This window comes from Thunnus albacares, chromosome 7, assembly GCF_914725855.1.
Source record: "Thunnus albacares chromosome 7, fThuAlb1.1, whole genome shotgun sequence".
NCBI classification, from domain to species: Eukaryota; Metazoa; Chordata; class Actinopteri; order Scombriformes; family Scombridae; genus Thunnus; species Thunnus albacares.
This window is the reverse complement of record NC_058112.1, coordinates 23,110,191-23,122,963: the sequence shown is the minus strand read 5'-3', so window position 1 is coordinate 23,122,963 and position 12,773 is coordinate 23,110,191. Positions and strand designations below refer to the sequence as shown.

At 41.6% G+C, this 12,773-nt stretch overlaps 1 protein-coding gene across 1 annotated transcript in view; it reads right to left on the bottom strand.

The window, feature by feature from the left end:
• The window catches only part of LOC122985801 (neuronal cell adhesion molecule-like), a 42,805-nt gene extending 31,360 nt beyond the window's left edge, over window positions 1-11,445 (bottom strand). Inside the window, exon 1 of the mRNA XM_044356720.1 lies at window positions 11,404-11,445. The gene's annotated coding sequence lies outside the window, so the exon portion shown is untranslated. The remainder of the gene's footprint in view (window positions 1-11,403) is intronic.
• Between the last annotated feature and the right edge of the window lie 1,328 nt (window positions 11,446-12,773).

Below are 12,773 nucleotides of genomic sequence, written 5' to 3'. Positions count from 1 at the left end.
CCTTAGGAGAATTGCCTGTGGCTAATTGGAGGTCTCGCCATCTCCTCACTGCTTAACAATGTAGCAAAAGCTATAAGTCATTAGTCAATAAAGTAGCAATGGCAGCAAGGTTGTAAAAGTTAAGTCCCCAAAGTGCATTTACACACTGACACCTGACATATACAGTAGCTCATTACTGGAGAATTAAGCAAGCTGAGGCACGTTTAAAAAGCATTCATTAAAATGAGATCAGGAGGGGAAGAAGCACAAGGCTAAATGAGCAACTGTGGATCTGAACTTGACCTTTATTTGATAGCTGATTCACACACTGTAATTACCGCTTAAAAGAGGACGTTCCGATATCCTCAAGCAGTCCAGCTCATGCGTGTGTGTGTTCATACTTGCTTACAATCTATTTGCATATGCATTTTCCTTGTTTATGAGTCCGCGGGTCAGTGCAGGACGTCAGGCATTAAGGATGGAGCTTCTGAGTGCGCTTGCCCTGCCACATGAGTGTGTTATGGGTGCGGTCATTCATATGCTGAGCAGAGGTTCGCTATCATGAGCAAATGCAGGAGAGTGGAAGGAAGGCATGCCGACTGGCTTCCTGAATAGCTCTGAAAACCCTCAGCATACAACATCACAAGATACACTTCAGCTGAAGAAATAGAACGGCTTTGAAAAAATAATCAACACAAAATCAATCTGTTGTGAGAAGACGAGAAAATCCTTTGAGAGAGCAAAGAATTAGAGACAAATACAGTTATAATCGTTATACAATATAATCCATAAGCCTCATCGCCTCGCTCAGCACAGACATATATTTTGATAAATGCAGGGGAACGTTTTAAAGCTAAATATAGGGGCACTCCATATACTTTTCAGCAAAGCCACTCAAATCTGCACTCCAAAAGGGCACTCTGTATCCATGGCAATCCCCTAGTGTTGTCAGATCTCCATGCCGACCAAGAGATGTCAACCCTAACGTCAAACACAGATATATTGGGGGGAAAAAAAAGCCGAGACCCATTTGTCATCTCAGAAGTAACCTTGGAGAGAAACTGTACGTTTGACATCTGCTCTGCTGAAAAACACTTCCTCTGAGTTCAACAAAAGAGGTATGATTAGAATCTCAGTTTGCCTCCGTGTCCACACCGGATGGCTTATTCCACATGTGAAGGGTCTCACAAGATGGGGCCAATATGTGGAGTTTACTTTAAGCTTAGGGGTGCAACAAAAAGAGTCTGCATGAGACAGGCAGTGGAGGAAAGACACACACACACACACACACACACAAAAAAAAACTGGCAGTCCTGATGTTTTGTAGCAAATGAATTCCTGTGGGCCATGTCAGCCGGGGTAACACAGAGAAACAGTGTCTATATATGATTGCTCAGAGTCAACAGTTAATGCAACCAGGCCTTTCTAGAAAAGCGCTACCGCATTTCAATAAACACTCTTGTGGTGGAATTTTGCTGATACAGTACAGGCAGGCAGGCAGCGATGGGTCATTTAGAGCTGTCCACTCTTTGTGTGGTACCATTCAGTCTAGCAAAATCTGCCGACAACATCAGATAACAAAGCGCGAACACTGACTGTGCGCTGGAACAATCTGTTACCATTGCATGTTACCACAACATGTAATTTGCCAGTGAGAAAGTAGCGGTGAGAAAATCCCCGGCAGGTGGACAGAGGCAGCGAGGTCTAGTGTTATTGAGTGCCACCTCTACATTCACCACAATAGAACTCTCCTGCCGCTCCCCTCCTCCTCCTCCTCCTCCTCCTTCAGCCCCTTCCACTTCACCCCACCTGTGTCTGTGAAAGGTCAGCGCAGAGGAGGGTCCTCACCCCCTCCCTGAACCCACAACTCCCACTCTGCAATCAGTCCCAACACTGGAGCCCAGTGCCAGGAAACTCAATCAAAGAGGGGCTTCAGAGGGCTCCAGACCTCTCAAAACCCTCCATTGTCTCCAGAAGGCTTCCCCACACCGCGGCCGGGTCTATATGTAACACTGTAAGAGGAGTTGCTCATTACCGCCCGTCCCCGGTTCCACTTTGTCTCTTTTGTGCAGCTGACAGAAGAATCCAGTTGCCCAACCGAGCCAATAAAAGAGAGTGCAGTTACGTAAAAAAAAAGGAAAAGAAAGAGAATGAGAAAAAAGGATTAATTTGCAATATGGATGATGACAAGTCACATATGTCGCGCGTGCTAGTGCAGCGTATTCACCTTGGTGGTTTGACGTAAGCGAGATATAACGCTGTAACCTGTTGTGTCACCGCAAGACAATTCTTTAATGGCATCTGTTTAAAATGTGCCATTCATCCCTAAAGTGAGAGAGTATTGACTGATAGACACACCACGGCACAATATGTTTGAATGTCAGTGCAATCCATTATCACATAAAGGAAGCACTATGTAGTAGCCCCCCCCCCCCCTTCTCTCGCTCTCTCTCTCTCTCTCTCTCAGCCCCTCCTCAGCTCTATTCAGATACGGCAGGTGAATACAAATCATTTCCCCTCCGCTGCTTTCCAAAAGGACTCACCATCCAATTTCAGACATAGAAGACACAAACAATAGTCCTTTCAAAGTGTGAGAAAATCAAATCATGCCCCTTTTTAAAAATGAAAGAGAATCAGGAGTTAACCCTTCCAAAATACTATGAAATTGAAAGTTGTTTTTCTCTCCTCCAAAAAAAAAAGGCAGCATCAAAAAATCTATGAGTGAAGTTAGTTGGATGTTCTGAAGAAGGGCTGTAATTAATCTGTCTTTTTTTTTTGATTAAGTGAAATTAAGTAAAAAATATTACAGAGGTGGAATATCCTGAATATTAGTTCAACAGGTCAAATCCTGAGGAAGACATATTATTGGGCAGTGGAGGATGCTGACAGAGCATAAAGGTGCAGTTCTACAGATGGAGGCTGACCACATTTAATCAAGTTTCACATTATCATTGAGTTTTTATTGGCTGAAGCAAATTGTATAGCTTAAGTTATAGTTTTATTTTCATAGATTACTCTTTATCTATTTGAGTTTTCATCAAATAGTTTTCACTGACAGAATGAATTACAGTAAGTGCTCTTAATTCTAATCCATTGTAAACTGTTTTTTATTGTCTAAATTGTGGCACTTTTAATATCTTATTGTCATGTTTTCATGGTTTTGCGTGTTTTATGCTTTTATAATTTCCTCTTGTGGGACCATAAAAACCTGAACTGAAATGAACACTGTAGTATAAAGCAGAGAAAGGCAACAAATCCTCACATTTGTGACGCAGATTGATCTGTTATCAGAACTGTTGGCAGTTAATGTTCTGTTGATGCACTGATTGATGGATAGTCATCTCAGCACTGCTTTTAAGTTCAGTATTTGAATATTTTAGCATTTCATCTCTTGTATATTCACTCAAAACGTGCAAAAAGCAGTGACCCAGTACAACAAAGAAAACATGTAATTTCTCAACCTGTCAGTGTTTAAAAACAGAATTTTAGAAAATATGTTCCACATAAGGCACATGATTCACCAAATTACAACACACCACATGCAGAAATGTTGCTTAATGTGAAAATAATGTGTGTGCCAGCTGCACAGATCCAAACACTCGCTTTCAGCCAAGTCTGAATGAGCTTTGATTACACCGGCTTGGGCTATGTCCACTCTATTTCACAAGTCAGGTTTTCATATGCTAAACTCAACAAACAACTCAGGGGAGGCAAACAATTCATCAAAGATAGCCTTGAGTAAACTCATCTGACTGTATTTGAACTGAAGAGCAACACTGTGAATTTTCATTTTAACTCTTCTCCACTCTAAAGACTTTCGATGGAATTTAATCTAATCAAGTTATGAGAAACTTGTGATATTTTACCAAATAAATGAAATTACAGGAGAGAGATAACATCTCCCATTAGTGGATGGAAGTATTTTTTGTTAGCATGTAATTGGGTGGTCTAATTTCATTTGAAGCACTGAATTTTGTGAAATTAAAGAGAATATTGGTGATTAAAGAATACAGTAGAAAGCCCCTTGTGGTAACTGACTGATGCTGACTTAGCGCCACACCAAGACTTAGTGTGAACATGTTTCTATCTGTCTCGTGGGTCTGTCTGACTGAAATATTAGCTAATGAGTATTAATGATACTAATGAAGGACTTAGACTTATCATAAAGGAAGTCCCTTCATGTGCTTCAGAACTCTCTTTGCAAGTTTATTTGAAGACATAATGTGAAAACACGAGACACCCAAACTAAAAAAAAGCTTTCCTGGTGTTATAGCTTAGAGATTTTTCCCATTACATTCATCACTCAGAGAGTTTGAGTGTGTTTCGAGTGGGTTTGGTGTTTAGCCCAGAGGGCGTCAGAGCTCAGACAAACAGTGCTTCATCCTTACAGATCGGCTGGCCCCATCAGAAATAACGACCCCGACAAGAACTGCTCCATCAGCCCTCATTTGTCAAACTGTGATTCCGGAGGAAACGTTGCTCCCATTTAACACTAACAGTCAGCCTGGCTTCCGCTAACAGCCTCTGTCCTGTGTCTGCGTTTGACGGGACGAGACTGGCGCAGGCCTGGTCGCTAATGTAAGAGAAGTGTCTGCTGAGTGTTGGATAATGGCTAGGAGAGGCTTTAGTGGAGCTTGTGGGTTTTTTTTTTTCTTTCTGACTGCCTCTATTGCTCAGTGCAGGTACAGGAAAGGTCGACACTGGGAGGTCGAGCAGCGTTGCTGGGAAAGGTGTGTGTGTGTGACTTGCCTACGAGAATGAAGACCAGGGGTGTTTGAGTGTGTTTATGCTCCCGGGGGTTGAACATGACAGAAGAATGAATTACAGTACTTCTGCTGGAACCATCTCACCCTCATCTGTCTACATGTGAAGAATGAATAAATGCATTTCATGGTCACCTACTTGTAGCTTAAACTATGTGTTTCAAAAGTAGGAACACACATGTTTTACAATCATTGATGAAATAGTGTTGGATCCCTCCACCTACTTCTATCTTATTCTTAGTCTAATGGATATCTTATAAATAATCTCTTCTGTCTCATTTTTAAATACCCCAAAAAGCAAAATACAACACATTCACAAGGTTATTTAGTATACTGGTAAATGTGTGATAAAATGTTACTTAGTTGAACATCAATCTTAACATTAAAGACTCTGCAAACCTGCACAGGTGTTTTCACTTATCCCTGCTGATTAGACTATTAGTCTAAATGCTATGTCTTAATTCCACACTAACGACCTTCAGTATGTATAATAGTAATTGTCACAGTATACTGTTTTTGCAGTTAATAAAACAAAAATTAATGTACTTTGCTATCTTGCTCTAATCTGATATAATGCTACTGCAAATTACGCTTCACAAAGACAAAGTCAAATGTTTTTCAAAGATTTAATACTTATTTTTATTTATCTCTCTGTAGCTTCCTTTATGCAGTGCATTGTAATATAATAGAGTACATACAGCAGCACACTCAAAAATCAGGTGTTTAGTAGTACACACACTAACTCTTACACATAATTTGTCACTTTTTCAGTGTCGGCACATTACATGTACTCAAAACCTGAATTAGTATGTAGTAGCGAATCGGGACAGAGCTTTTGAATTAGCAGGAAAAGCACAGGTGTAACTACTAACATTAAGGATGGCTCTGTTCCATTGAATCATCCTATTACAGCATACCAGTGTGCTACCAACATGCACAATACCAGAACTCTGAACAGGAAGATCTAATGACTGCACTACATCTTTTCCTGCTATGACATGTGAAAATGTTTGTAGTGAAAAAGGTCTTTAGGAATGATGAAGTTGCACAGTTTGTGCCGGCCCACACAGCCCTGAGAGGAGGTCTAATCAGCCAAAATAATTAAAAATCACCTGTGGAGGCTTTTAGCTATTTATAATTTTACTTAAAACCCTCTTCAAGCTAAACCTAAAGATATTCAGTGAGGAATTTGACAGGATTCAGACTCCAGACTCAGGAAATTATATGCATCTACCCAAATCATATATGCACCCAGAAGCATAATGTTTGTCATGTTGATTCAAGATCCAGCAAATTACATCTCTGAACAAGAAAAACATTTCAAAAGCATTTGGAAATATAGGTGTAATGTAATTCAGCAAGCGGAGCTAGAAATCTACAGACAAAAGTCTTCTTCAGCGTGTTCTCACATTTTATATTTGCTCGTTCCTTTACTCTCTCTCTCAACACGTACAGAGAGAGATTTCTCATTAGAAGTGGGTGAGATGCAGGTGAGCAAGGGGTGACATCTAAATTCAGCCATTTGTATTCCACCACAACACCCGGGAAGCAGGCTGTTTATATTGATGAGCAGATAGACTTGGCCTTGGACCAGGACCCACGCCTAGCAGCCACATAAATCATTTGGTTTCTTAGAGGCCCTTCCAAACAGCTGGATCCCACCAGCTTATGACTGTGTGAGGACAATCTTCTCTCTCCTGAAGCCACGTCGATGCTTGGAATCAGACAAAACAGACCTCTGGAATTCATCCACGGCGTGAAAAAAAGATTCAGAGACGTCTCAAGCAAGTGAGATGAAGAGAGTATAGATACTCTGAGGTAACTGCAAACATGTTTGGCCACTATAACCTGGCATATATTTCCTCTATTTCTTTCTAAATTTCTAAATAAAGAACAAGAACACCAAAGGCGACTACACAATCTTGTTTTTCAAGTGAGGAACATCTTGGGAACATGAAGCCAATCACTCCATTAGGACCAAGAAATGTTCTTGCAATTACAGTATATGGAAACAAATCAACTGCACAACAAACAAACAAATCAGATTATGGCTGCAAGGAATAATTATTTTTAATTTCAATTAAATTTCAAGTTCTCGTAGCCCATGGTGACATCTTCAAGTTGCTTGTTTTGACAAATCAACAATCCAAACTGAAAGATATCTAATTTACAATGATATAAAACTGAGAAGGTGGAAGCAGCAAATTTTCCGTCATTAATGACTTAAAGGATTGATTGATCAAAATTGTTGTTGATTAATTTTCTATACATTAACTAACTGATTGATTGACTAGTCATTTCAGCATTTAATAAGATTTTGAGACTTAATACTAAATTAACTGACTCGAGATGATGGATAACAGAGAGATGAATACAGAGGAATAACAAACGTGCATTCAGCAGTGCAAATAAGGAAGATCTAAACGGCTGGACCAGATAATTGCACAGAGAGGACAGGCAGCGAAGGTAGAACAACGCCTAGAGGAAGGTTGTGCAGGTGAAAAAAAAAGATGGAAATGCAGCACCAGATATAGAACAGCATCTCCTCACATTCTCCAGGCTGTCTGCTGAGCAGTTTGTGAGTCAGTTGCGCATGAAGCCGACTTTCTCCACAACCCTGGAAGATGGAGGAGGAGAGCTGAAACCCCCTCAGGAGGGGCCTCACCAACCTCTTTCACATCACTCAGCCGCTTTCTCTCCCTCACTGTCTTTGTATCCATCTATTCATCTATTTGTTTATTCATGTGCTTCTTTCTGACACTTAAGCTGCGTGTCTCCCCATCTCCCTGCCTCTGCTTCTCATACAACCAAAGAGACACTAAAAAAACACACACACACCCAGTCGTTCACATCCGTACACGGCCTCTTTCACACATATAGTTGCTCTTAAACATAACATGTGCAGACAGGAGTGTTGACAGAGAGAACTGTCAGAGAATTGTCAAGCTAGTATCAAAGAGACACCTAAGAAATATCTGGGCGCGCTCATCTGAAACAACGCGCGCTGGGAGCAGCCAAGGGGCCTTTTGTGCACGTATAAATCCCTCTTCTCTTCTGCAGCTCGTCTGATCTCTGCTCTACTGCTGCTGTGTAATATCACTGCGTTCTAACCACATGCCAGAGAGCTGATGCTTCACTCCTAGTAGACGACGGTGTTCATGCGTACTGGCATTTATGGAGGATCTCTTAGAGAAAGTCAGCAATTTGCAGTCCAGTCTTTTGCATTTTTATACGGGAAGTCGAGTTATTTCACAAATGTATCCAGCCGCTTTTATGTACAGTACAGTCAGAATATTAGACTGGGGAACTTTTCTTTGAAACTCTGATTATAAGATTAAAATGCTGACGTTCAACGTTATTTGAAGTTGTTTTCATCCTCATCACATGATATGCGCATGAATTATAATCATACACATACAGTCGCTCAATTTTAGGGGACAGAACATAATAGGACAAATTAAATTGAAAATCTGGATGTATCTCGCTTTGTAGTTTTGGCCATCATTTTTATTGGTGATAATAGCACTGTACTCACCATGTTACAGTCAGGAAACATGATGACATCGCTAGAAAGAAGTCACACTGGCTATGAAACATGTGCAGTCAAATGATCATACAGGTTTTTAAACAAACTCCCAGATTTGCCAAACTTTTTTTTGGAAGAAAACAAAAGTGAGAGTAAAATTATTACCCAAACTGTCCGTCTGTCCTTTGGTCTTTGTAAGACTAGTGGAGCTAAATCAGCAGGGATGGTGGCAGGACTACAGAGCGGGTCGTGGCATTCACATGAAGCTGCCTATCAAGCTACAGTAGTGGTTCCAGCCAATGTAAGCGGATTCAGTGTAGATGGAAGGATGGGTCGCTGTGTATCTGCTCTTTGCTTTGGTGAGGTAGGATTCAAAGGTAGTTTTGTTAGATCTGGGTTAGAAAATGGTGTCACCTGTCAGAGGATTCAGTAGATGAACCCACTGCAGGGCCTAACGATAGCTCAAAATATCATTTAACATGAATACTGGGCTTTCATATAAATGCTCACCTAACTGCTGGCACATTTCAACATGAGCGGTGATAACTGTTATTAACATTGACCTCCATTATAGCGATGTCTCCATGTTTCCGGATCTCAGCGATGATTTTGGTGAGATACAATATGAAAGATATGGTTTATGTATACGAATAATGGCCAAAACTACAAAAATAACACCCAAGTTGTAATAAAACTGATTTTTTTTATAACATCTCTTCATTTTTAATACTTGCTTAAAATCCTTAGCAGACATTGACAAGCTGAAATCTACAACCAAAGACACAGGCCAGACCGATGACATTCTGTCAGGCCTGCAGCCATCTGAACCTCCTGCTTGTTTCAGCGGCTTTTGCCTTCAGTCTGATCTCTTAAGCAAGTGGAACACATGATCAGCTAAATCAAGAATATTCCAGTGTTTGGCCATGAAAAAAAAAACTCCTTTGTTGCTCTTTCTGTATGTTTGGATCATTGTCCTGCTGTACTGTGCAAAGATTGGTGATCTAAAAAGGGACTAAAACAGGAGTCCTTCACTGTTCATCTAATATGCACCCATGAGAGGTGTGAACACAATCAAACACCTTTGAAACCAAGACTCAGCAGCTTACAGTCAGTAGAGTAAACAATGAGAAATGTATGAACTTTCTGAGCAAATACTTTCTGACTGCAGTGTATTGTGTATGAAAAGTCTGTATTATGTAATTTTGTCACAGAGATTTACAGTGAAAAGCCTTATATATGTAGAGTTAACCATATCATTGCTGTTTCTGAAGAGGCAAAGCTCTGGTTGGGTGATCCATGATCTTTTTCCCACCCTCCCCACTTGGCATCAAAACACACACAAACACAAACAATAATACCACACTCCCTGTCCATGACAGCCATGTGAGGGAAGCCTGTGAAAGACAGCACTATGGAGGTAAACAGAAACCTCTGCAGCCTTCTATTGAAGGGCCTGGGACCTGAATGCTGCAGCTCACAATGGACGCTTCACGCCTCACTGTGCTTAAAACCGCAAATTCAGTCTGCAGCTCCTAAGTGTGGCCTTCTATGACTCGGCCATTGAAAAATGTGGACTCAGCCTCTCTGGCCTGGAGCACAGCGGTATTGACCGCTGTATTCACAGCAACAACTGACTGCCACAGAGCGATGACAAGAGAGAAACGGAAAGAATGAGAGATTCAGACACAAACAGACTGACAGATAGGCAGAGGGAAAGAGAGAGATTGAAATAGGCACATAAATGGATAAACTGAGAGAGACAGAGAGAGAGAGAGAGAGAGAGAGAGAGCCCCCCCATAGGTGAAAATAAAACAACCGCAGGAACCAACAGCAGAGGCAGATGAGCTCAGAGCCGTCAGAGTCCCTTAACTCTCCATTCAGCTGTGCGTGCTGCCTCCCCGCCTGGCTTGGCCTGCTGCGAGGCTGAGGTGGGCTCCTTCCTTCACACTCCACTGGGCGGTGGACACACATCACATCGTGTCACCTCCACTCACAGAGCATTAGATCCAACTCCCCGCTGAATCACAGACGCACTTTGAGCACAGCAGAATGAGGAGATGAGCTTAAGGTTGCGGAGGGTCATTTTCGAAAAACCCTGTGTGAGCTGAGAGTCAATTCTCTGGCCTCTAATGCATCATGAGACCTTGTACTTACGGGAGCTACTTTAGCGCTTAATTGTGCAACTGCCATTAGAGAACTTTTCTACCTCTGCATGCTCCATTATGATACATTATGTGTCAATAAAGAGGGAGGCAATAGGCACAATTTAGGCTGTAAGTGCTATTTTGTGATTTCTAGTATTGACAACCACTGTCACCGCAGCGGGCGAGGATGAGAGGGTGTGTTACCTTGGCAACCATATGTATCAAACAGACAGTTGGACATTTGAAACCCTGTGTTTTTAATCCCCTGCCAAACCTTGTTGCCAAAATGGGTGCCGACACAAAAACACACTTTGCCAGTGGACAAGTGCCAGTCAAGCAAGCGGTGACCTTTGCTTTACAGCTGGAACAAAAGAGGAGGCAACACAACTGAGACTGCAGTAGTGGAAAGGCCAACTAGTCGTTTAGGGACCTATAAACTCTACAGAGTGTTCACATTAAAGGGATAGTTCTGATTTTTTGAAGTTTTATCCATAGTCAGTATATTACCTGCAGTAGATTTGGGTCGGCACGCTCCCAGTTTGGAGAAGCAGGCAGAAATAAAGACACAGAAGCTGAGCGATGTACTGATGTGGACGGGGCCAGCAGCAATAGTTTATTACTATATTATGCTGCAGCAGCACTTTCTGACCCAGCAGCGGACCCAAATCTACTGCAGGTAATACACTAACTATCTTATACAACCCCCCTTCAAAAAAAATGCGAACTATCCCTTTAATACATTCACATTCTGGCAGTATCATAGATGATATTTGGACTAGAGACACTTGCCAGGCATAGCAAACAGGCTGACATTTGTGTGTGCTGACATCCTGCGGGAGGAGAAATGCCTTTGAAAAAGAACAAGAACGTTTGCTTCTGAAAGGCCGGAAGTTCAAACTGTTTTGGAAAATGATGATGTTGGTGATGAGGGGGAAAAAAAAAAAAAGTTGAAAAATGAATTTAAAGTCTGAGAGAAATGTTTCCAACTTACCAGAGAAACCCAAATCCCCTCTCTCCTCCTCCACCCTGGCTAGTTGTCTGCTGCTTCTTCTTCTCTGGGTTTTTCTTCAATCTGGTGTAAAAAATGGAAGAGAATAACAATTCATTATTCATAATTTAGATTTTTTTTTTCTCCACCCTCTCGCTTCATTGAAACAACCGGGATTTTAAACCGACCAGATAAGAAAATCCAATCTTTCTTAATAAGGTTTCTGGGGAGGAAGTTTTGCACAGCTATGCATATTTTCTGACATCCAGTACATCAATTTGACTTCACAATGGGCCTACTACCCTAGGTTTGGTTTTACTATAATCTGCTAAAAATCCTTTTTTCGTATTGGAAGTCTCCTGCTCTGTCACAGTCACACCACAGCTTACACACCAGGATGTTCCCACATAAAATCTCTCTATCTCATCAAACGCTCGGTGTTATGAAAGCATAATCGGCCATGAGTGTGCTGACTCTTTTAGAAACATACTTAAAACACTTCCAACTGTGACAAGTTTTTGGTGGTGAAAAAGAAAGCAAATATCCAAGCTGTGTAAACCAAAGTGTGGACATGGATTTTCAGAGGCAACAGCGTGTAATCCAAACTGATAGACACAAATGCCTGTGGCTGAGAGCAGGAGGAGAGACACATCTCCTCCCCTCTTGTCTTGTCTCATCTCTATTTCCTTTTTCTCTTATCATCTTCTTGTCTGTCCTCCTTCTCTACACTTCTCCTTTCCTCCTCCCTCCTGTCCTGTCCTCCTGCTCTTGTCCTCTTTCCTCTCACCTTGTCTCCTCCTCTCGTCTTTCTCTCCTAACCCCCCTCCTGTGTTATCTCCTGGTGTCTCAATCCTCTTTCATCATCTCCTCTGCTCTAGTTTCATCTCCTTCTTTTCTCTACGGTATATTGGATTTTTCAACCTTAAGGTCAAGACCTCATGTCAAGTTGCACAATGTGCCGACAGCCTGCACTGTAGGGATGATGTAAGGATGTTTTTGTTGACATACGTGATATAACCTATGCTCTTAAAACACAAAGTATGTTTCAGATGAGAGTTTGGGATCTTAAGGTGGGGTCACAGGCCAGAATAGGCTGAGATGCCCTGCCTTAATCCTCTTTCCTCCTCATTAATCATCTCCTCGCATCACTTTCTTTCCTCCTGTTCTGTGCTTTCCTTCTTTGTTTTTCCTCAAACGGTGTCACAGTGACACACCTATTTGAATCGATGGGAAAAAATGATTGAAGAAGCCAATCCAATTTACTTCTAGCGGAGGCTTATCGACTCCGGTCTGCTGCTCTAAATAAGAGTGTGGAAGCCCCATAGAGAGACACTGCTGTTTCCACTTGGTTAAATACGAATACCCCTTTCCGC